This window comes from Ambystoma mexicanum, chromosome 12 (assembly GCF_040938575.1).
Source record: "Ambystoma mexicanum isolate Mex_15411 chromosome 12, UKY_AmexF1_1, whole genome shotgun sequence".
NCBI lineage: Eukaryota > Metazoa > Chordata > Amphibia > Caudata > Ambystomatidae > Ambystoma > Ambystoma mexicanum.
In genome coordinates this window covers 975,252,427-975,277,700 of record NC_090936.1, presented here as the reverse complement: position 1 = coordinate 975,277,700, position 25,274 = coordinate 975,252,427, and the positions used below count along the sequence as shown (strand labels likewise).

Here is a 25,274-nt window from a genome sequence, read left to right as displayed (position 1 = left end):
GCGGCCGAGCTCTCGGGGAGGAAGAGGTGGGGAGGGAGGAAGAGCGGCCTTTTCCTGGAGGGCCAGCGGATGGGGACAGGATACAGGATGCGGCCTGCACTCTGGCTGAGCGCACACCCAGCCTATAGGCAACATTGTCGGCGAGGGCAGACAACCAGGAGGGTCAAGGAGTCCTGACCACGCAACCCAAGGTAGGCCCGAATTTCAACTATCTGCTGCGCGGGAACTGGGCGGGGGCCTTTAGAAAATCTATATTTACACGCCGCACACCGTGACGTTTAATAGTTTAATAATGTGCAGCAGGTTTTCCACGTAAAATTGAATTGGTTGCTTGGTGTGACCCGTGCAGGTCGATTTGAATCCATCTGCAGGTTTCACGCAGCTCGCGGCCGTGCCTTTTCCACGACAGCGCGTGCTGTGGAGTGTGCAGCTACCGACGTGCAGCTCCTCTAGCGAGGTACGCCACGGCTCTCTGGATTGGATGCGGCGCTGTGTCGAGGGGACATACCGGGCACAGCGTGCTTCTAGCATAACATGGCCGCCGGTGATTGGAAGTGCCCTCGCTGCGTCCCCGTGCGGCCTGCAGTGTCCCCTCCCAGGGAACGGGGAGGGGAGAGCTGGGCATAGCGCCCCGGGGCTGCAGCGCCTGCGATTTGTGACAGACTCCCGATTTCCCATTTTCTTCCTCCCCTCACCCGCTTTCCCGCCTTCCACTTTTTTCAGCCGCCATCTCTTTTCGCCTGCTCACCCTCCCGCCTCCGTATGGTTTAAATGGGCAGGTACTCGCCGGTCCCGAGTACCTGCACTTGTTTTATTTGAAAGACATAGTACCGGCACTTCTCAGCTGGAAGCCAATACTTTAAATAGAGGAGTAACAGCACTTCACTCTGGGATACTGAGTACCTGCACGTTTGAGTTTCTATTGCAAGCAAAACTCTTGCAAGCAATCACCTTTTTTCTCCTGAATTTCGTGCCCCCCCCCCCACACTGTTTCTTCGATCTTTCTGATCACTTTTAAAGTATTCCCACATTTTACCATTCCATAATTCGAATTTAGTTTTGAGCCTTTGTTTGACAGCAGCTTGGAAGACTCCTGCGTGGACTCGGCTAATGCTGTACATGACAGCCTGTATGTCTCCGTGTGCCGAGGCGCTAGACCTGGCCTGGGAATTCAGAGGCAGGGCTGAGCCAGGGCCCAGCCTTGTGCGCCTGTGCGCGGGCGTTTCCTTGGGAGTATGCTATATTGTTTTTTTTACGTGTTTTGTTAACATGGCTGCCAGGCCTAGTAGGTATATATGTCATGCTATATTGTTTAATGGGTGTTCCTGACATGAGTATGTTTATATTATCTTTGTGCATGTATACTGGTTTCTCTTATATGATGAGGTTTTTGTTTGTTTTTGTTATCTGTGACCCCAGTGGTCTAACAGCCCCACAGCCTCCCCAGAGTGTGGCAGAGGGCACCCTGCCAGTGATGCCCAGGCCTTACTTAGTCTGTGAGATAATAGAAGTGGGCAAAAGAGGGAAAGGTTACATGCACATGAAGGATTAGCACATGTGAGAAAGGGAATGAGGGGTGGGGATGGAGTCTGTGATCGATTGGATGCCAGTGGGGTCAGTGTCCACTGATCAAAGCGCGGCGCTGATTAGGAAAGGGCTGTTACTGTGACATCACCGCCCCCAGAGAGGAAAATATGCGATTGGGGTGGTTTATCAGAAGTGCCAGAGCCTAAAGTGGTCTGTGTGCAAAGCAAACATGTGGTGGACAACGTGGACTCTATTGCACGGTCACATATTGAAGGATGGGACATATTAATTGCTATGTGCTGCCTGAGAGTGCAGCCACAGCGTAGCTTCGGGTTCCTGTGTAGGGGGTGCTGTATGTTACTGCATAAACACCTGTTCCTTGTATAGTGCTTGGAGCCACATTAAGCCCACCTCACAGCACCGAGGACAAGGAGTTGGGAGGAAGTCTGTGGGGCTGCATGCCAACACTAGTGAACCTGTTGGCCATACATGGTCAGTTTTATAGCATACGTAAGTGGTTACCTTGCATTTTAGGGTGGCCTTCAGGATGCAGCTTGCATATGGAGAAGACAGCTTATACAGGGGCTGCTGTTTCAGCAGTCTTTGGGACCTGCCAACAAACCTATAGGGATTCTTGAAGAGTGGCCCTTCTTAGGAGGTTCTGCGCTCCTGTTAAAATAAGCTGCAGGCCCAATGCCCCCTTCCAATGCCGTCTCTAAGCTGCAGTTACCTTACTAAGTTAACAGTTGGCACTAGGGTGAACCTTTCGAGAAACCCCAGTTCGGTTTACTGGAAATCCGCTCCCTGATCACCACTGAACTGAGCAGGCCCAAAAAAATGTGGGAGTTTCAGTGACAGAGGAAGAAAGTAGAAAAAATACAGAGACGCTGAAGCCAGGGGCCCAAAATCCATGCACTAAAAATCCATAGTCACCGTCGGAAAAAATAAGCGGATTCCTGGGAGTGGGTTTGATATATTCCAGTGAATCACTGGGAAGTGAATGCTATGTGAGTGGCAGGATTTCCTGGTACTCTGTAAATAGTCCAGAAAAAGGGTGGTCTTCATGCGGAAGGTGGAGAAATGCGATTAAGGCACGAATGAATGTTCTCCAAAATGGACCCACGGGCAAGAGAAATGGTAACCTGGGCCCTTGATAAACCTAGCAGCCCTTTAAATAAGCAGTCAGGATTGCAATAAAACCAGCTAAAGTTCAATTAAGTTTGCTCGAAAGCCAGACAACCAGACTAGGCACTTTGCCAGCAGTAGAAGCAGTGGCAACCTGGCAAGTCGATAGTCTTGTGAATCATTCACAAAGTCTTTAAAAAAGATGGCAGGAATCCATTAAAATCTTTGGAAGCCAATGTTCGTTTGCACCAAAATGGACTCCCAGTCTGTGTCTTTTTCAAGCAGCAGTAGAATGTGGTGTGTAAGTCTGTTACACCATTTGTTACATGTGTTGAGCTCGCTCAGCAGAATGGGATCAAGTGAATAGAAGTGTTTTGATGGCTTTGCGGAAGGCTCTGTGGGAGGTTTCGGCCCTTAGGTCAGGTGGAAGGGTGTTCCATTGCTGGGCCGCAATGAAGGGGAAGCTGGCGCCACCTGCTCAGCTCTCTCTGACAACTCAAACACCACAAACATGCCCATGTATGGAAACGTAAGCCCACTCAACAAGGAAGCCCATCAGACTCACATTCACGGGATGAAAAGGGGAGCCTGCATGCTCAATCTGGCTTTCACTTCACACCCCTTGAGGGAAAAGGTGTTTCGATATCTTTTGAATGAACTAAAATACATTAGTATGATCCACACTCCAACACGAAGTTATATGTTGGTATTTTACAATGTTCTTCCACATGTCTTTCACCTGTATGTATGCCTCTTGTAACCAAGTCATTTTCTTGTAACAGCGCCTCGATTCACCGGGCCTGTTTGCGCGATTTATAAATAAAAAAATAAAATAAAGTGTGCTTCCTGCTATGAGTGTGCATTTGTTTCTTTCTGAGTGCACTTGTGTTTGATTTTATGAGTGCATTCATTTTTCCTCACGTGAATGTGATTGTATTTTTTTTCTCTGTGCACGCTTCCATTCCCATGTGATTGCATTTGTTTTCACTGTGCATGCTTCCATTTCCACGTGGGGTTCGCTCTGTGAGTGTGCCTGTGTTTTCTTGTGTCAACACACAAGTCCTCATTTCTATATTGTGCCTCAGCTGCTCTAGGACGCAGAATGAGCTAATCGTACTGAAAGCTCTGTTATATTGGCAGCCATTTTCTGGAAGCTAGTGGAACTGCTTATGTTGGGGAGAGAGTTATTGACTGTTGCTTTATAGTGCTTTATAGTTCATGGTTATGCCATACTTCTTGGTACATTGGTGTGTTTTCCACTTTTATGCTACATTATCTCGTGTTTTCATTTTTTTTGTGATCGTTATTATTTTTAAAAAGATCTACGGATCATCCTGTTTGTGTGGCTAAAGAATGAGGCCAACATGGATTGGGGGCCTCCTGTATACAAATTTGCATGGTTCTACTCCAACCTGCACTGGGTACCTGGCCACCCTTTCTGATCTCGGGCCCAGGCCTCACCAGTTGCACACCTGCACTGCCTCACTGGCAACCCCTGCGCCTGGGGACTGTTTTATGTCTCCGTACAGTCCCTCTACCAGCACCTATGTCTGCACTTAACTTGCACTTGCCACCAGCTGGCCGCTTTTTATTCATTTTTATCTTATTATTCTACTATCCCATGTATTGCACTTTCCCTCTCCCTTCCCCCATGCACTTTTCCCTTTCCCCCTTCTCTTGCGCGGTCTGAATGACACCTGGCCTAGTAGGATCGCTGTCTGTCTTCCCTTTGTTCCCCCTCCCTTGCTTCGTCGCGCCTTGAAACACTTGTGTACAGGTGCGTTATAAATGCCATATCATATCATATCATAATATGGTTGCCATTGTAAAAAGCATTTACAAAGCAATGGCCTTTCAAATGCAGATGCTAAGATTTTCTTTCAGCCCTCAACAAACAAAAACCTGTTAGACTCTACCTTTACAAAACAACTATTGACTCTGTCAATGCTTGTTTCTTCTTGTAAATGCCCCAGTGTTTCCTGATTTGAGCATGCTGGTGAGTCCTGAGGTGAGTGTACTTGTGTTTCCAGATGTTAGTGGACTGGAATGTCCTGCTGTGGGTGCACTTCTATTCCCTTGAGTCAGTTTGCTTAGGTCTTCTGAGGCACAAGCGCTTGTATTTCCGGGTGTGAGTATACATTTGTTTCCAGATTCTAGGCTACTTGTTGTGGAGTCAGTTGGGGGGGAAGGGCCTGCAGTGCGCGGCTGGGTGAGGCAATAATGACTCGCATGCAGGGTGTTATTCTCACAGGTCCCTGCTTCGCTCTGGAGCAGTGGTCGAAGAGGGCGGGAGTGGTTGGGAGCGGTGCTCCTTTACTTTTTGAAATTAAGTTTTACCGTTCCTACACTTTTATTTAAAAAGAATGGTTTTGTTTTAAAATATTAAGTGTAGGAAGAAGATTCAACTTGCACTTCAGTGCACTTCACTGAACGTTCTAACAGCAGGCGCATGTGTTTGGGGGTTTGATTGGGCCTGGGAGGGGGCATGGCGATGGTGTTTGTGGGGAGCGGGGGCAGGCCAGTAGGGAACATATTTCCACTACTTCTTTCCGTACACTTCGACCACTGCTCTGGAAAAAGAGCGCAAAGCAGGGCCTCTTTATTCATCCTGCACGTTGTGACGTGCAACGTCACGGCATGTGGCCAGATGACACAGGACTCCTCCCAATTTTTATATCAACCTTTTGACAGCAACATATCAAAATCACCTCTTCCTCCTCTGACCTCACCCGAAAACCCCACTGTTTCCTATTGCCACTCTTATCCTCCTATTCGATCACCGTCCCTGAACAATACGGTCCTGTTGGTGTTGCAAACACTAGTAGTTACAAATAGTGTGTTAAGCCCCACCCCTTTTCACTATGTGCGGCCGCCATGCTGCAACAATGGCTGCCCTTAGTTTAGTGTGTCCCAATTTGTGGCAATCGCCAAAGCAAGTGGAAGTTTGCTTTGAAAACACTGCTGCGTGTCAAGTCTTTGATGTAATATGCTTTACGCAGCTGCTTGGCTACAGTGCATGCTGCGTGCTGGGGAGTGGTGCCCAGTGTGTCAGGCAGCCATGTAAGCTCTCTGTTCCTCCGTTTGCCGGGAGGATAGCTCAAGGGCAATGCTTTTCTCTTGGAAGCAAGACAGCACAACACATCCAGGTTCGAATCCCAGTCGCGCGCTTAGAGGCTGGTATCCAGTGTCTGCTTCATTCCCATCAGAAAGTTTGTGAACGCAGTGTTGATTGATTCCAAGTAAGTTATAAATGCAACAGATACTCTTAACAGTCCGCGTTAGTTCGCCAAAATAAACATGGTGTCTTTTCCCTTGGTAACAGACACTGGCACCGGAGTATTTGCACCTATGCAAAATTAACGTTAAGCGTACGATTCCCGTTTTGAACAGGGTGGGAGATGATTTACACCCAGGAGTTATATTGACAAACACTGTTGTATTTTTTGTCTCCCAGGCCTCTTAGATCCTGGGCCTGTGTTCTAGCAATGATGCTCAGCTTTTCGCATCTTATGATTACACTCTTTTGAGAGGGCAAGGCATTTATAGGTTCTCAGCAAATGATCAGCTTTGGGTAAGATGAGCTTTCCAGTTCATTATACACCTTCTTGGGTTGATACGTTTATTTCATATCACAATAAATAGAATTGCACATTAAAGCACGTGCATTTTGAATATTTAGAAACAATATGCCCTGGTGTGCTTCTGAATGCGATGTGCAAGTGAGATGAGGAGAAAAAAGTGCATTGTGCAAGGTCAGTGAACTGTGTTTATTATATCTAAATCATAGGGACGTCAGCTATCTAACTTTTAAATATTAATAGGTTTTCACATTTGTTGCTTTTTAAGGGTTTAATGCATAAAAAGGTCCTGAGGAAGGTGGTTATCTATCAGTACCGCCGAAACGTCATTGTGCAAGCAGGTGTTTTATTGTTTCTGCTCCTATAAGTTGGAGATAACAGTATCCCGGGTCCATAAGTTGGAGAAGTAGACCCAGAGTCAAATAATGTGTTATTTTGGGTTTTGGCATTCACAGCACGCAGTGTTTTTTTCGTTTAGGTTTGTTATGTTAATGGCTTATGTTAATTTTGTTATGAAAATGTCAATGGTGTAAAATCTGTTTCAGCAATGGGCACATTTTTACAAAAAATAGCAAATGAACAGCAAATAAGTAAAATATGCACCGAATGAAAATGATAACAATGTTTGCAAAATAATGAAAATAATTGGTGTACTAATAAATATTTGTGGATAACATTCTGTCCCAGGGAATCATTTAGCATGGAATGCTCATGACATTTCAGAAAAATGCAACATTGGAGATGTTGCGTACAACTGAGTAGTAGTGTTTAGTTTGACCCCAAGAACTGTATCATTGGTCTCCATCATTAAGCACGATATAAAATCTCAATTTAATGTATTTGTAAACTGCTAACTCTCTCTCCGCCTGCTGGTTTGGGGTCTCATATGATTGCAGGTAGGTAGCATGGGGTGCTGATACGTTACATTCTCTCAGGTGGTCCCGCCATAGAGCTTCTGCATTCTTTTTGGTTCTAGGAACGAAAGGGAAATCTTGTCCAGCATCTTCCTCAAGATGCATGGAGTGATGCAATTTGGCACTGCACATATATAAAGAAGCACTTCAGGAGGGGATGGGAATTGGGGACTTCTTAACTGCCACATCCCCCTCTGGGGTAGGACTGGCTCTGGCTTCCTCCCTGTAGGCCTCCCACTGCAGTTTGAGAGGGATTTCCTATCACCTTGTAACAAGGACCTTGTCTCATGGGCACGCATTAGTTCACACTTTTGTGTGTTTCTGGCATTTGCATTATCTAAACATTGAATATTCTGCATGGTGCCTTAATTTCAAATGGCTGCCTCAGCTGTCAGTTAAATGTAAAGTAATGCATTCTTAATGTGCAAGGCATAACAGCACAGAGTATTTTTGCCCAATTTATTTTTTCTTGAACTTTGTGTCTGTTTTGTGTTAACCACAGAAGGGTGTCCCTAATTACGCTCACACCAGAAGAAACACACGCCTCTTGGGAAATAAGGCAAACAAGCTGATATTGTAAGGATAACAAGTTTAATTTTACAAAAATGAAGATGGTAGCAAAGGACTCTGCTGCCTGAACGGTCTTCTCTTGTCCCTTTCCATTCCTTACTCCTGCCACAGTGTTGCCTGCAGGAGTTTATATAGTCTGGTCGTGCTGTAGTAACGTCACTGGATATGGGCTATGGCTTAATCCCAATTCATCCTTCTTCCATACAAGGGATGCTCCAAAGCCTTCCTTTCTTCAATGTCAGTGGTTTCTGTCAGAACATGCTGCTCTACATTTTGCTACCTTACATAGAAACACACGGCAGCTCTGCAGACTTTTACAACCGTTGAGGCCTAGCCCTAGGAAAGCCTAAACATCTATCAACTATTTTCATTAATTCTATCCCTATTCCACTTATTCTACCCATGTTATCTGAGCCCTGTTGGTTCCCCCCACCCTTAATACTCATGATATGTCCCATTCCTGCATTTTGTCGTGCGGAACATACAAATCCCATTTTTAGCCTGCATGGACACTTGACGGAAAGTAGACAGCTGGTGAGTCACGTGTCCCCTGCCAGTGCTAGCGAACACCACGGGGGCCTGTACGTCATTTTTAGCACAAGTCACATTCTTGGGAAGGAGGGGGAGTTTTGTATCTACCGTACTAAGATTTTACAATGCATAGGATCTTGACATTACAAATGTATCCAGCTAAAAGTTAGTTGGGCTTTATATTTAAACCATAACTGCCTTCTTCAGTGTCTGCCCATGTCCTTCAGTGCCTGCCTGTGTCTGTGCATCTGATTATATCTACATGAGAGAGCCTTCCCAGTGGCCCTCCTTCCCCCTGGTCCCTTATAGTGCCTAAAAGAGGTATTGCCTAATTCTAAAGCACTTGGGGTGTGGGAGGACCCTAGTTCCTTCCCAACACCACTATAATGATTATTCACAATTGGAATTTTGGGACCTTTACTTTATTCCTTTAGTCAAGACATGACATTTTCTGGGGAATTTAAGGATGTATCTTACCTATGCCAATCAAAAACGTGTGGCCTTTCCAACGTTTCTTATCATTGTCAGGGGGACATCATGCATCAGAGTGAGGGAAGTTGAGTGTGGATCATAGGCAATAATGATTCCCACCTTGGTTTTTTGATACATCCCTATCCTTTTAATTCGTCCTCTTCTTAGGCAAATACAACCATAAGCATATGAGTCTGATCCAGTCTTCTTCATTTTTTTCCCTGTAAAATCCTTGTCCAACTCTGCATGTTTCCCGTTTAGGTTGATTTGGTTGAATCTATTTAGTCATTGGAGAATTGGTCGAATTATGTTTTGATAGGCTCATTTTGCTGCATATATATTTGTGGGGACCCCCCACTCTCCTACCTTAACCCCTCTGCATTAATTATATCCCTAAGCCCACGGCCACAAATATATACTGCAAAATGCGTTTAAAAAAAATTGCCACAATTCTCCTGTGACCAAATCTTCAGCGGATTAATCTGGCAATCCCCATGTTTCCTGCAAGTCCAGTTTCTAGCTCCTATTTCTAAACCTTTCGGCTGCAAAAACTAGAATTTACTGTATTTACTCCAACCCCTCTCACCTGATTTTTCATACGTTAGGTACGTTTTGGTCAAGGTAGTAGCCCCTCCTGCTGTCGTGGACATGCTATTGTGATTCATAAAACCTTAAAGCTTCTTTAACAACGGTGCTTGGGTTTTGATGCCCAGTAATAATTCTTGAAGTCTGACAGGGTCCCAAACTCCAGTGAGCACCTGCTTTGCTTGCCCGATATTGGGGACCATCTGAATGCCCATGTGTAGGAGTTCATCACACTGTGCAACTTCCCAAGACTTTTATGTCCTTGATGGACTCTTCTCCTTGTAGCCGTCAGATGCATGCCTGTAACCTCTATCGAGGTTCAGCGCTGCGCTGCTTCCCAAAGGGAGGTTTGCACTCAATAAATACCCAAAACAAAAGAAATTAAAAAAATACTATTTTCAAAAATAAAACCGATTCCAGGGAGCAGTCATTTCTGCCACATTTATTCATGTCCAATATTTAGAACAATTAGTGCACGTGTTTTGAGCTCTTTCCGTTTTTTGAGTCAAAGTTCAACAGGGATCTATATTTCAAGCTTGAATATTACTACATGCCCTTTTGCAGCCCAGTTAATCATGCAGCCTCTCACATCTGAACAGTCATGGGGCAATTAAGAGACGCACAAATAGAACTCAGTACAGCGGTGATCGTATTTCTACCCAGCAGGATACTCTAGCTCAGGGCTGTCCAACTCTAGACCTCGAGGACTGGAATCCTGACAGGTTTTTAGGATAACCCTCATTAATTTGCATGAGACAATGTTTCCGGCCCTCTAGCTAGACACTTATCATACTTTGATGGTGATGGCCTTAGTTCTGCCATGCCAACCTACCTCCCATACTTAGAGCCAAAAGGATCTCCTTGGATAAAGTTGTGTGAGCAGCCCAGTAGACCACCAATCAACCCCAAAATGGTGCTATTCATATCTTGGTAACACCACATTCCAATTGTACCAAACAAACGCTTGCTCTAATAACAATAGCATAGAATTCCATAAAACTACCAGATCAACCAATAGGCTGCTGCAGTCAGCCTCCGCTACCAACAACCTCCCCAGTGTGTTGGGGGGTCCCAAAATGGTCACCTTTCCATGCTTTAGGCTACTGTCTCTTGGCCCCTTAAGCTTGCTGCCGGTGCGCACACTGAAGCAATTTGGTGCAGGTGCTCTGGTGGTGGTGACCCACAATTCTTGACAATGTGTACCAGAGCGATGCTCGCATCGGCAGACCTGTACCACCTGCCAACCCGTGAAAAACCCACACCGTATACATAGGTGCACCACCTAGCTGTTGGGTGGATCCTTGCGCCCTACCTTCTCAGGCATGGGGCGGTCCTCCACTTGGTACACCTGTGTACACTGTCTCTTCACTGCCCGCCCTGCCTGGGCCAAAGGTAGGCTGATATCATCCTCACGGTAACCATGTTCACATTAACATGCTGCAAGGCAACTGTTCCCCATCCACATCCTCGTGTGCCCAGCAAACTGGTGCTGCTTCGCCTCAAGGGCCTCTCTTCTCTCCATCACACTGTCTGTGGGCTTAGTTACACCGCACACGTCTTCTCATTGCAGCTCTCGGACCACCCTGCTAGAGCGTCCCAATCTTCGTGACCTGCACCATATCGCACGCTTCCCTCAGGATGTCCAAAAGTGGTGTGAGCCACTCTCCCAGCTCACTTGGCTCCAGCGGTGTCTGCCTAAGGCAACAACCCCCAGCAAAATCAACTGCTTCCTCCTGCTCTCCTTCCTTCCAACCATCACCTTCCTCTGCCATTGCTCGCACACACTTTCAGCCAGCAGGGGGTGATCATAGAGTGTAATCATCTGCCCTCCAACATTCTAGGTAATTCCTAGAGGACCCATTTGGGTATGTTGGGTGGCCTGAATTCAAGGTTTCCTTTAAATTCATGGCAGCCACCTCTGCTCCCACACAGCGCCCAGGGAAAATAAGGCACAGACTCCAGCAGAGATATTTAACACGACTTTACTCTTTCACATGCAATTCCAGAATGCCCCTACCCATCTGCCCACCCCGATCCTGGTCCTTCCGGCTTCTCCCGGCCCATGTGATCCACCTCATCACAATCTTCCCCCTTTTTAACAGTCAAATTTCAATCCATTTCTTCAATGAGTCTATGAGGTCTGTTCCTGGGCCTCTCTGGCTGACCAGGATGACTCACCAGAGCCCTCCCTGGGCTGGGACCAGCCAGGGGGTCCCATATGTTGCTGCCAAATTCTGCTCTGTCTCCTTCATATGGATCTACAGATTGCTCGAGGCTGTCTCCTCATGCTCTGATCTCGGCCCCACTGTCTCAGAGATCTTACTGAAATGTGAGGAATTTTGAGTGAATTGCCTGTGTCCATCACCTGTGGTTTCCAGAGACCACTTTACTTTTGTGATTGTTAGTGGGGCGCTGTTGAAAGCTGCAGTGTCCTTGTGGGTGCAAGGCTGTCTCATTATTACAGTGTCCCACTAATGCAGGTTTGCTTCTCGAGCTTGTCTCGTGGCATCAACCTGGCGCTTCATCCCTTCTTTGGCTCGGGAATCTGGGTCTCTCATGTCCTGATCTTTCATGTAGGCTTCCTCGGGGAGAGTGGCATGTGGCAGTCCTGTTCTGATGTTACGCCCAAACATGATTTAGCAGGAAGCTTTGCCTGTGCTGCTGTGGGGTGTGTTTCTATAGTCCTAAGGAGCTGGTAGAGCACCTTTTCTACTGGTTCTCCTGTCAGATGAGCAATCTGGATGGTCCTTTTCATGTTGCTCATGAAGCAATCCACAGTTCAATTGGCTTTGGGCCGTAGCGGGGTTATTTGTCGGTGTTTGAATCTCATATATTCAGAAAAGGTCCTGAAATCTTGTCCTGTAAAAGGGAACACATTGTCAGACTTCACTACTGGTGGGACCCCATACGCCGTAAACATCCTGTCAAGGGCCGGGATGGTATGATAGGCCGCTGTGGAGGTCACCAGTTGTATCTTGGGATATTTGGATTGCTCGCCCATGGCTACAAGTATGTATTCACCGCCATTGATGGGCCCAAAGAAATCAATGGTGATTTCGTCCGACGCCTTTTCTGGTAGTTCTGTCAATTGCAGGGGTTCAGGTCTAGTGTGTGGGTTAATGAAAGTGCATGTTGGACAGTCTTTGAGGAGTGCTTCAACTTGGCTATCAAGGTGGGGAAACCATACCCTCTTGTCTCAGGAGCCGCTTTGTGGATACTATGCCCCTGTGTCCCTCATGTGCTAGCTCTAAAACCTGCCATTTTAGGGTTTGAGCTATTACTATCTTGGTCCCCCATCAAGAGTAAGCCTTACTCTGCCCATGTTAGTTCTTGCTTGATGAGCAGTAACCTCTCAATGTCTCGCCGCACCTCAGGACAGGCACCCTCCACTGCCTTTTTAGCGTGTTTCCACCTTCCTGACTTCAGACACTGTAGGATGATCTGGACTGCAAGGTCGGTCTCTGGCTCTTGAATATTCTAGGTGATGTCAAGCCCTTTCGGGGTTGCCACCTGGACCACACAATGGATGTACTGGTCTGCAATTGTAGGGCTTGTCTCCGGAGAGGTGATCGGATGGCGAGAGAGAAAATCTGAGGGGCTTTTCTCTTTTTGATGTATGATGCGAAAGCGATAGTCCTGCAGTCGTAGATCCCATCTCACAATTCTGTAAGGCATTTTGGCCTGGGGATTTATGAATATGAACAGAAGGGCCTGGTGGTCTGTCATAATAGTAAATGGCTTTCCATATGAATGAGAATAGGTGAAAGTGTTTGCAGGCCCACACCACGGCCAACCCTTCGGTTTCAGCCTGGGAATATGCTTGTTACATCTTGGAGAGGCTCTTGCTAGAGTATGAAATGCTGTGCCATATTTCCGGTGACTATCAGTCTACTTGAGCCAAGATGGCTCCTAACCCCACAGGTCTGACATCGACCGTCAGCTCAGTGTCTCTGACAATGTTGAAATAGGCCATATTTTCCGCTGAAGAGATGCGCTGATGAATGGCTTCGAAAGCTCCCTGGCAGGCCTCAGACCATACAAACTGAACCTGTTTTTTCGTAAGCCTACAGGGGATTCACTCACTGACACAAAATTCTGTATGTAGCGGGTGCAGTAAATTGCTAGCGCCAAGAATGAACACAGGTTGGATACGTTGGTGGGCGGAGCAGAGTTGGTTAGTACACCTGTTTTTTCCGGATCCGGGGTTATCCCCTGTGCTGAGAACACATGCCCAAAGAATTGCAGAGTTCTTTTAAGAAATTCACATTCCTCCTTATTGAGGGTGAGATGGGCAGCTTCTAGTGCCATATGCACCCTTGCAATGGTGTTGTGGTGCTGGTCCTGATCTTTCCCAAACATATATCGTTACTATAATTCAGGCTGTTTGGAATGTGTTTGATGACGTTATAGATCTCCGCCTGGAAGATCTTTGCAGCTAAGGACACCCTGAAACTGAGGCGCTTATACCGGAAGAGTCCCAGGTGTGTGACGAAACGTGTTCAACAGATGAATCATATCAGTGATTCTCGGGGCTTTGCATCATGATCGCCTCATTTGGCCTACACATGTCCACACACATACCGATGTCATCAGAAATTGTTTGGGGGACCTGGACTATAGGTGAGACCCATGGAGTGGATCCTGTTCTCGGCTCAATAATGTCCTGTGGAAGTAGTTTGTGCAGCTCTTCCTCCACCTGCAGATGAATGTTCACAGTGCTGCTCCACCGGGTGCACCTTCCGGTCAATGTATAACTTAATTTGTCTGTTCTCAGTTTCCTGAGTCCTTTGAAGAGGGTTGGGAAAAGCTGTTCCATTTTCGCTGTGGAGTCTATGTATTTGTGTGCCATGAGCCGATAAAGGACATGGATCAGTCCCATGTCCAGGGCTGCCTTGAATCTCAGGATGCACCCGCTGTATGCTGCTGCCTCTAGCACATGAATAGGTCATGCCTTGGCTTCTACCTTGTACTTGCACTCAGCCATGAAGTATCCTTTGCAGGGCAGGGGTGTCTTCGACCCATAGGTGTAGATGTTTCATTCTGCCGACTTGAGTTTAAGAGCAAATGGAATTTTGCTGTAGGCCTCTTCACTAATGGTGTTGGCAGTCGTTTTGTGTCCACTAGAATTTCAGCAGACAGCCCATTCACTTGTAGCAGCAAGATGGGGCTCTGTTCTTTGGCTGTGGGGTTCCCCAATGCGTAATAGTACCCCTTTCTCTTTGGTTCTTCCGCAGCTGAATGATTGGAGCTGCCCCTTTTCCTTGGTTCTTCTGCCAATGAGTAACTGGTGCCACTGTTCGACTCAGATTGTGCCACTAAGTATCAAGCATAGCGTTTAGGTCTCCTCTGAGGTTGCTTAGAGGAGCAGTGAGAATGCCAATCTGGCATAGTTTTCTCATGATAACGCCCCTCCTCCTTTCTATGCTTGTGCCTTCTATGTGGGTGCTCATACAGTGTTGACACTCCCATCTGGAGTGAGTGTGTCATTTCTTTTGGTCGTGGCATCCCAGAACTCACTTCTTCCCCCTGTGCTTGGCTGTGGGACATGCAGCACACAGCCTTGAAGTGGTTCTCTCCCCCATATGCCACGCATTGCTATCCCAGGGCAGGGCATGTGCCCTCATGCAGGAATTCATAGCCACATCTATAGTAGAAAGGGTCTCTGCTGCTTTGATGCGCTGAGGATGTCACTACCTTGTGGACGGCTTCTGACGGTGGGGCGGACACTTTGATTTCGCTCATAGCTTTAACCAGTAGTTACAGCGCCATATCAGACTGGGCCAGCTGCAGAGTCTGGTGCAGCAACCAAGGTTTCTGGAGAAGGCATTTTTGAAAAACTCCAAGGATTCACATCCCACAATAATCTGGGATCATAGAGCTTCCTCGCTGGAGTAGTTATTGAAATCACAGTGCTTTATACGGACGCACAAACGCATCACAAAAGCGTCCATTGTCTAACCTTTGTTCTGTTTCATCATGTGTAAAATGTGGCGCTCATAATCCACATTGGTGTGTGGGGTAAAGTACTCTGTGAGCACTGCACTCAGACCAGCACATGAGTCCGGTGGCCAGTGATAGTAAGCTTTGTTTCTTGGTATCAGCCAATGGGCCTGTGGCCCTGATGTACACGCCAAAGTCTCTGGTCCACCTGGTCATCTATGTCCTAAATTACTGGTCTCCGTTATGTCAAAATGGCTGGGTAGCTGCATGGCCAAATTGTCCTGTAGGCGCCATGGCAGGCCTCCCTGCGGTGTGACGGGTACTGTAAAGTTTCCAGCGTTCAACATGTCATCATTACTGCATTTGCCGTGGGTGCACTCTGGCTTCTATGTAGTTGTGCTTTACTTACCCTTCTGTTGGGGTCTGCCACGTTGACTGAACTTGTTTGGGTGCTTGCAAGCCTGGAGTGCCTGCTGTGGTGCCCAAAATTACTGTTGGCAGGTGTGCCACCTCCAGTTCCTCTTGCGGGTTTTTCCAGCAGGAGCACGGCACCTCTCCTCCATTCACGGTAATGCTTTTGGATATGTATCTCAGTGCGTTTAGCAGCCTCAGCACTTCTGCCTGCATGCCTGGTGTCTGCAGGCCTTCCTCTGCATCTCCGTACTGTGAGAAAACTGAAGGTATCCTCACACCTACTCCCCTTGGATCCTCTTCTGAGGTGGCCAGGAAAGGCCATTGCGTTTGGTTCCTGGCCCTCTGGGTGGAGATGCGAGGGAGGATCACCGAGGTGGAAAGTCCTTGAGGATCAGGGAGAGGATATCCACAGGCAAGACATGCTATCCCCCTTTTCCAAATGAGAACCAACATCACCCTCCCCCTGCCTTTATAGGCTGTTGTAAACCGTGTTCCCTCATTTCCTCTCATTCAATCCACTATAGTACTGAGACGAGGAAGAGGCGGCTAGGAGTAATGCACACTAACAGATCCTTTCACCAATCTAGTACTGAGATGAGGACGAGTCCTACAGACTGGTGTAAGGGTCAGGCATGTCCAGAGGGCTTCACTAATTGTGATCAGGCAATTGGGCCTGAGGACTCACACCTGCAACCTGTTAAATGGTTGCAGGTGTATAAAAGGTGGACCCAGAGAGATCAGGAAGTGACCAGCAGGGAGGCCTGCAGATGTAGAAATCCTGCAGAGCAAGAGGCAGCTGAGGGTGATATGATATGATATGGTATTTGTAACGCGCCTATACACAAGTGTTTCAAGGCGCGACGAGGCAGGGAGGGGGAACAAAGGGAAGACACACAACAATCCTACTAGGCCTAGTGTCATTCAGATCGCGCAAGTGCATGGGTAGAGGGGAAGAGAAAAGTGCACGGGGAAAGGGAAGAGGGAAAAGTGCAGTACAGGGGTAATAGAGTAACAAGATAAATAAGGGCCAGCTGGTGGCAAGTGCAAGGTAAGTGCAGACAAGTGCTGGGAAGGGGGGCTGTAGGGATACAGAGACAGTCCTGCAGTGCAGGGGTTGCCAGGGAGGCAGTGTAAGGGGAGAGTGTCAGGGCCAGGGACCGAGATCGGTGAGAGTGGCCCAGTTGCAGATACAGTGCAATTTCAGTCAGGAATTTAGCAGGGGAGAGGGGGAGAGAAAGCCGAAGCAAAGAGGAAGGTTTTGAGGTGCTTCCGGAACCGGAGATGGTTCTCCTCAAGTTTCAGGAAGGCAGGAAGGCTGTTCCAGAGGGAGGCCCCTGCCGCAGAGAGAGATCTACCCCCAACTCTTTGCTTGGAGAAGCGGCTGACCCTGAGGGATTTGGAGGCGGATGAGCGAAGAGCTCGAGAAGGAAGATATCTAGGAAGAGAGAGTTGAAGGTATTTTGGCCCTAGGCCCCAGAAGGCCTTGTGTACAATGTAGAGGGTTTTGAACTTAATCCTTGCAGCCACTGGGAGCCAGTGTAGAGATTTTAGTCCTGGAGGGATACGGTCCCTGGGCTTGAGGCCAAGGACAAGTCTCGCAGTCCTGTTCTGGATGAGTTGCAGAGGGAGGAGAGTAGAGGCAGGAAGATTTAGATAGAGGCTGTTACAGTAGTCCAGTTTAGAGAGAACCAGGGCTCTGGAGACAGTGAGCTTCTGGGGGAAGGAGAGGAAAGGAAGAATACCTCTGAGGAGGTGCAGCTGGTAGTGTGACTTCTTAGAGACGTCAGAAATGTGAGGAGAGAAGGAGAGTGTGGAGTCGAAGATGACCCCAAGGTTTTTTGCCTTGCAGGTAGGAGCAGGAAGAGGGCCAAGAGAGGCCAGCCAGAGAGCTGCAGGGAAGGAGGGAGTGGGTGTGCCGATGAGTATAATCTCAATCTTGCTGGCATTAAGGCAGAGGTCATTGGCAGCACACCATTCCTGGATAGCAGACAGACAGTCAGAGATGAGGGAAGGAGGGGAGGAGGCTGAGGGTAGCCTGAAAATGAGCTGGGTATCATCCGCATAGCACTGAAAGTTGGGGCAGAGAGCAGCGATGCGGTGGGCAAGGAGTGCCAGATACTGGTTAAACAGCCAGGCAGAGAGGTTAGATCCCTGGGGGACACCACAGGTAGAGAAAAAGATGTCAGAGAGGAAGGACCCCAGTTGGACCTGGGAGGGTCGATTGGAGAGGAAAGAGGTCAGCCACGCCAGGGCCTGACCAGTGATACCCAGGTTATCATGGAGACGGTTGAGCAGGATGGCATGGTTGACAGTATCAAAGGCAGAAGAGAGATTGAGCAAAATGAGAACACACAGAGTGTTGGAGTCAAGGTTGGAGAGCAAGTCTTCACGGATGTTCAGGAGAGCAGTTTCCGTGCTTCTGGCAGCTCTGAAGCCAGACTGATGGTCATGAAGACTACCAACAGATTCAGCATGGAGATTAAACTGGGAGATGGCCAGTTTCTCCAGGAGCTTGCCCAGAAAGGGAGTGATGGAGATTGGGCGATAGTTAGCCGAGCAGGAGGGGTCAGAAGAGGGTTTCTTAAGAAGAGGGTGCACAAGGGAGTGCTTAAGGGGGGAGGGGAAGACTCCAGAGGCAAAGGAGTGATTGCAAAAGTCGGCCAGGGCAGGAGCCAGGGAGTCGATGTGGTCCTTGATAGTTTTGGAGGAACAGGGGTGAACCTGTTTTGACGAGACTTTCATAGATCGGACTTGTCTGGAAACCTCGTCAGCAGAAAAAAGGGGAAAGGCAGAGAAGGAGGGAGGGGTGGCTGCTGAAGGGCCAGAGGAAGAACAGGGAATAGAGGGTGGGAGGTGATAGGTGGTCCTGTCGAGAAAACCAGGATGCCAGCGAGAACTGGAAAGAACTGTGGCATCGAGCCAGGAAGGGGCGTGCAAAGGCAACATTATTGCGGTTGGTGCCTGCATCAGGAGCTGCAGGCCAGAGAAGAAATACAAAGTCACTGGCAGCGTCCGCAGGATGTGAGCAGAGCGGCTGGCAACCCAGAGAGAGAGAGAAGCGAACTGCAAGCAGGACTTGCTGTCCACCGAGTACGTGTACCTGGAGCAGAGCAGGAGGTGACAGCCACCCGGAGGAAATGCCGGAGACCAGTGACTGAGGAAAAGGGATCCTTCGAACAAGGGTGCTCCTGGGGCTATTATGTGACAAAAGGGAATGCCGAAAGAACTAGAATGAATGTGCAAGACACAGTGAACCGAAGTAAGTGGGTGTAGATGATTACTACAAATTGTGAGAAAATAAGAACGGAAACTATTGAATACTGAACTGAATTAAAGCTTTTGATGAACTTATGAAAGCTTTTAATAAACCAATGTGCAAACAACACGTTGGTGTGAAGAACAAATAACATATATTGCAAATGAAGAGCAAATATTAGGAAATGCAATGTAAAGCAAGTATGGAACATTGCTGAGGAGCGTGAGAGCAATGTGATGAAGGGAGAAGAGCACCATGAAGTGAACTGTACAACAAAACCTGTAGTGGCAGAGTTTAGAAACTGGCAAAGAGAGAAACACATTGCAAATCCAAAAGGCTGGAAAAGAGGGAGCCTAGTGAGGGTGAACCAGAACACAGGTGCAGCTACAGAAGAACCTGTGTGGGCCAGCAAGCCTACGGTGACCGGTTACGTGACCTGTAATGGGTGGACCTGTACAACTGCACCTAGACTGGGTAAAAAATATACAGAAAGTAATTACAAGTGATTGAAAGAGATTGCAGTCTGTATGAACTATCAATAACTAGAAGGAGTATAAAGTTGACCTGGAACTGGTTTTGAATATTAAGAACTATGTTGTTTTCTTGTGGAAGGGAACCCCAAGACTTTGTGGAACTGTCTTGAACTTGGGGAAGGGAAGCTGGAAGAAGCGCAGAACTTTATTTGGAACACTATTTTTTTTTTATGCTGGCATCCCTACACACTGTTTAGTTTTAGTTGTGAGGGCAAGTATAGGTTTTGGACACAGACACACTTTTAAATTGAACTTATTGACGTGGACTATCCTTAGTTTCTTTAGGCAGGGAAATCCCACCTTAGCATAGGGCAAGTTAGGCCTTCAACCATCCTGATATTTAAGTTAATAAACCATTTTTGTTTGAACTTTGAATCTGTTGTCTGTGTCTTGCTTCATGATGCCTTCACAGTACCTCTTTCCACTTTATTTTTATTGTGCCATGCACCTCTGCGTGCACATATGCGGTCCCCAGCACGCTCGCCGGCACACACCGCTGATCTGCTCCCCAGCTTTGCGTTATCACAGCAGCTGCTGATAAATGACGAGTGGGTCCTCCGAGTCTTCATCGCCAGTGTCGGGTGGTCTGGGTGCAAGGCCTCCTTTATATTCATGGTGCCCACCTCTGCTCCACAGGGCACCCAGGGAAAATAAGGCGCGGACACCAGCAGGGATGTTTAACTTGATTTACTCTTTCATATGCAATTCCTGAATGCCCTTCCCCATCCGTTCACCTTGCTCCCTTTATGGCTCCCTTCCATCTCACGTGATCCGGCTCACGCTCTTGCGACATCACAGTGCAGACCAGTTTTCTGTTTCCCCCTGTCTTTTCTTGGTAATAGTTGTATTGGGGTTTGCCATCTTGGGTGCCAGCTTCACTGTTGTTCACACAAAGCCCTGTGTAACCCCCAGAATGCATGGTCCTAGTAGGGCCAGTGCTTAAATGTACGTTATCTCCCAAACACGAAATCGTTTTGCATGTAAGACTTCCACTTCATTACGTAGAGTTAGGTATGATGATTGTGTGCCTCGTGACACTCCTAAACCCTCCAAAATAATAGGGGCATTTGCAAACAGTTGACTGGCACTGACTGGAAGAAAATAAAAAGACTTTCGGAGTTGAATCCAATCTGGCCGCGTTCTCTTCTCTACTCTCCTTTCTGAGGTTGTGCACCATGGGCCCTGTAACCATGGCAACGCACGCATGCTACCCGCTCTGAGTGTGCCTGCCAATCCTGCTGTGAGCGAGTTTGTGCTCCTACTGTGACATTGCTTCGGGGTATTGCTTTGTGTGTACTTGTGTTTCCTGCTGTGTGTACTGTTTTATGCTGTGTGTGTATCTTGGTTTCCAACTGCGTGTACACGCGTTTTTTGCGATGAATGCGTCCGTGTTTTCTGCTGCAAGTTCGCTTGTAATTCCTCATGTTAACACGCGTGTCTATCATTGTGTGATCGCGGTCATGTTTCCTGCTGTCAGCGTGCTTTTCTAATTTTGTTTCAAATGAGTTGGATTTTTCTGCTGTGCGTGTGCTCATGTTTCCTGATGTGGGTGTATTTTTTTCTTTGAATGAGATTGTTTTTCTGTTTTGCTCCTGTGAGTGCAGTTTTTCTCCTCACGCGCGTGTGCTCGTGTTACCTGTTAGGAGAGCTTAAGTGAATGAGTTGCAGCTCCTACTCTGATTGCGCCTCTGTGTGCTCTTGTGTGCATCCTTCCATTTCTGGCATTAGTACCTGCTTGCTTACTGGTGTGACTGCAGTGGCGTTGCCAGGAATCAAATTTAGGAGGGGCATAGATGGGGCCAAAGACAAAAGTTGGGGGGGGGGACACAGACAAAAGTGGGGGGGGCGCCTATGATAGGTAATGTGTGACGTCACAAGCACTCCTGCAGAGAGGCTTTTGTGCACACTAACTACCCACACTGGACTGCACCTCCCCTTCCATCAGAATGCTGGCACAAAACCATTCAGTGACGAATGGCCCATCATTAGCAGTTTCCTGCTCTACATTCTAATGGGAGGGGCTGCAAGCTACTCTGCACACTATGGAGGTCCCTGTGCAGAAAAGTGGCTCGTGCTCATGTTCTTACTGATGCCAGAATGCATTGCAAGATCACTGCTCGCTTTGAGAGAAAAGGAGAGTGTTTGCCTTGTGATATGCAGACCTTTCACTGCTCCCCTTAGGTAGGGGGGGGCACAATGGGGTCCAAGGATTTCAGAGGGGGGGCACAGGCCCCCACAGCCGCCCCTCTAGCGACGCCACTGTGTGACTGCAAGTGTTTTGTGGTATGAATTTGCACTTGGTTGCCAGTGTTAATACTCATATATTAACGCGAGTGTCCTTGCGTTTCAAGCTGCTCTTGTTTTTTTTAGTCTGGGCTGTTGGGTGAAACTATTGCCTTAGAGTACAGATATGAAGAAACGGCATATGAGGAGGGACGCCCAGCTTGTAGATGGTGTTTAGTTATTTTCCCACCCGTTGATTATCCATTGCCATCAAAATCCCTACAACCATTCACACCCAGTTCCTGCCCCTCCCTGCCCAAAACAACTTCTCACGGCAACTCTTTGAGCTCCCGTTAATCAAGCCTTGACATTAGATTTTGCACTCAAAGTACCTGGCAGTGTTTTTTCAGCCACTCGATTTTATAATTACTTTGCGTGTTCTTCACTGAAGTCCTGCTAAAAGCAAGCATTGGCAAAAGCAACAGTTTTGGCTTGTGCATAAGTATTAGGAGTTTGCCAGGCACTGCTATTAGCTGCCCAGGCCCTCGCACCATTTTGCACCTGCTACCATCAATGGCCACTTAATACCACTACGGTAGTGCCTGGCAAGTGACTTTGCAATGCCTACAAAAAAGCCCAAACTGTTCACATTGCCAATGCTTGTTTTGGGTGCAAGTGACCCTATGTTTTTTGTTGTCTGTGCCCCTGTTTCCTGTTGTGTGTTTTTTTGTGATTTGCATATGCTTCCGGGGATTGCCTATGTCTGTGCTTTTATGTCCTTAAATGTGTGCTTTGTGTTTTCTTGTCCGATTGACTTGTGTTGAGGTTGTGGTGATGAAGTGGCACTGCCTGTGCTGTACAAGCAAAGGATAGTGTGATAACAAATCCCATCAATTACCTAGATGGAATAAACATTCCAAGAGGCTGCACTTTTCTGGAGAGGGATGCTGCTGGAATTACGGGACACAGTAGAAGATTGGATGCGTGGCACTGATGGGGTCTTTTGAAGCTCAGTCCAAACAAAATATCCCTAAAGAGTCCTCCTTCCGCCTGTTGAATATACCCCATGATTGATATCGCCAGAGAGGTTTCAATTGAGATGTAGGGATTGCCACAGGACCAGAAAATACAGAAAATATACCACCTAGAGCTTCAGAAGCTTCCCAGGATCAAATATCCATAAAGCTGTAGGTGATGTCTGCCCCAGAAAAGACATCCATAGAGAAACTCGCATAGAGATATGGGAGCTGACCCAGGACAGTTAGCCACAGCGAGGCCTCCATCGAGATAAGACAGGTGACATAAGACAGATTTCCACAAGGAGGCTTCCATCGAGATATGGGAGCTGCCTAGGAGCCCATAGTGTCAAAGAGGCTTCCATCAAGATCTGGGATCTGCCCCACAATTAGCTATCCACAGAGAAGTTTCCATTGCGGTATGTGAGAAGACTCGGGCCAGATTTCCACATAGAGGATTTTATAGAGGTATGGAAGCTGCCCCAGTAACCAGGACAGATATCCACAAAAGGCTTCTGTCAAGATATGGGAGCCAAAACAAGACCGGATTTCCCCAGCGACACTCCCATCGAGATGTCGGAGCTGTCCTAGGATCAGATCCCCAGAGAGAGGCTCCCATCGAGCTATGGGAGCATCCCCAGAACCAGGACAGATATCCACAAAAGGCTTCCATCAAGATATGGGAGCTTCTATATGACTGGGTATCCCCAGAGACATGCTCCCATCGATATATGGAAGCTGCTCCATGACCAGAAATCCACAAAAAGTTGTCCATCAAGATATGGGACCATCTCCAAGACTTCCTCTCCATGGAGACACTTCCATAAAGATATGGGAGCTGTCCCACGACCAGCAACCCAGAGAGAGGCTCCCATCGAGATATGAATGCTGACCTACGACTTGAAAACCACAAAAAAGCTTCTGTCAAGATAGGGGACTTTCTCCAAGACCGGATATCCACAGAGATATTTTCATCAAGATATAGTAGCTGCGCGGGACCAGTTCCTACAAAGTGGCTTCAATTGTTAATAACTAGCAGCAACGCATTTCAATACATGTTCATTCCACACGTGTTTGTGTAATCAGAAGCAGCGTTTGCTGCCTTGCATATTGCAAGCAACGACTAAACACATTAAATAAAAATAAACTCAATCCCAAGCGTAGGAACCCTTGATTCTACAACACCACATCACACTTGTCTCTTCTGGTACTGGCAGCAACTATGCAATTATCCCTTAATTTAAGGTGCATCTCGCAGGTGAGATTTGCAAAGGTCAAGTTGGGCAACATGGATAAGTACTGTTTTCAGAGATGAGTTGGATACGTGTACTGTTAACCCCTTCTATTAAAATGCTTAGAGGCAATCCGTCATGAAGCACTACATACAAATGTGATATTACATGTGACTACTTAGGTTCCAACATGGAAATATACCCCACATGTGGCAGCATAGGCCCGAGTATATAACCTTTTAGGGGAGTGACACTGGCATGTAGATATGCCCGTGTTCACAAACGTGCCCCATATGCCCACTTGTCATTAGCCTGCATATCTAAGCCTGAAAGGTTACTTGGCATGCTTTTGACTTGGTCGTGGGCATGTCTAAAAAGTCCTTCAATTTGATTTTAGAAAGTTGGTCACCCTCGCCTCCGCTGAGCTGTAACAATCCCTGTAGCCCTGGACAATGGCAGCCTGCCCTCAGCGACCCGCATTTCCTCCCAGAGATGCCCACCCAGCCAAGGCACCATGCAGACTCCGCCTCCCCAGCCGCCTGTAATTACAGGGATTCGTGGAAAATTACAATACAATTACTGTGCACGATTAGAGGAAGAGAGAAGGCGTGCCGTAAAACAAAGCCGGGATTTAATCAGCAGAACGCAAGGGCGGCCACTGCTCGCGAACCCCCGTCTCCCCACCGCAGCATGGCTCGCTCCTAGAGGCCGCAGCGTTGGCGCAGCCATGCCCACTCTCAGCTAAGCTTCTCCTCTGGAGGCGCTATATTGAGAGTGGATCAGTGCAGGGCGATAGTTAAGCTTAGTGTGCAAGAGTCACCCAGACAAGGGGAATAGGGGGGGAACATTATTCCCCGGGCATATTCCTTGCCCCACACCAAAGAGCTGAAAGTAACAAAAAAGGTGACTTTAACCAAGATCCGGGATTAGTCCAGTGTTGCGAGGCTCGATCCCTTCCTCTCTGATGGTTAGGCGCTGTGGTCAGGGGTAAGGAGTGTGGGGTCAAACGGGCTTTAGGTGTCGAGAGGGGCCTAGATACAGCCTGTCCGTGACTATATCTTAGAAAGTAAGCTTGTAAAGGAAGAAGAAAGGAGGGACAGTAACCTTGATGTGTGGTCGTGGGCTGGTCTAGTGTTGCCTGGCCGCATCCCTTCCTTCCTGATGAGTATTTGGCTGGGGAGTAAGGTTCTCTGGTGGTGGGATAATGGGAGTGGATGTTTCAGAGCCTTCCAGAGAAGGACGTGAACCCATAACCTTGGGCAGAGCCAGGCACCTACCAGATGACGACGACGTAAGTCCTCACATTGCCCGCTACTGTATGCTCTAAATCAGGGGCCTGCGACCTGTGGCCAGATGTTT

The 25,274-nt window shown here is 47.7% G+C and overlaps 1 protein-coding gene across 4 annotated transcripts in view; it reads left to right on the top strand.

Annotated features, from left to right (window-relative positions):
- Positions 1-25,274, top strand: part of SHANK3 (SH3 and multiple ankyrin repeat domains 3) — a 3,072,962-nt gene that overhangs the window by 201,545 nt on the left and 2,846,143 nt on the right. The window contains exon 1 of one of the 4 annotated variants that reach the window (XM_069629465.1): positions 129-191. The exons of the other annotated variants lie outside the window; for them this stretch is intronic. The gene's annotated coding sequence lies outside the window, so the exon portion shown is untranslated. Of the gene's footprint in view, positions 1-128; positions 192-25,274 lie in introns of those variants that run through there. 4 annotated transcript variants of the gene reach the window in all.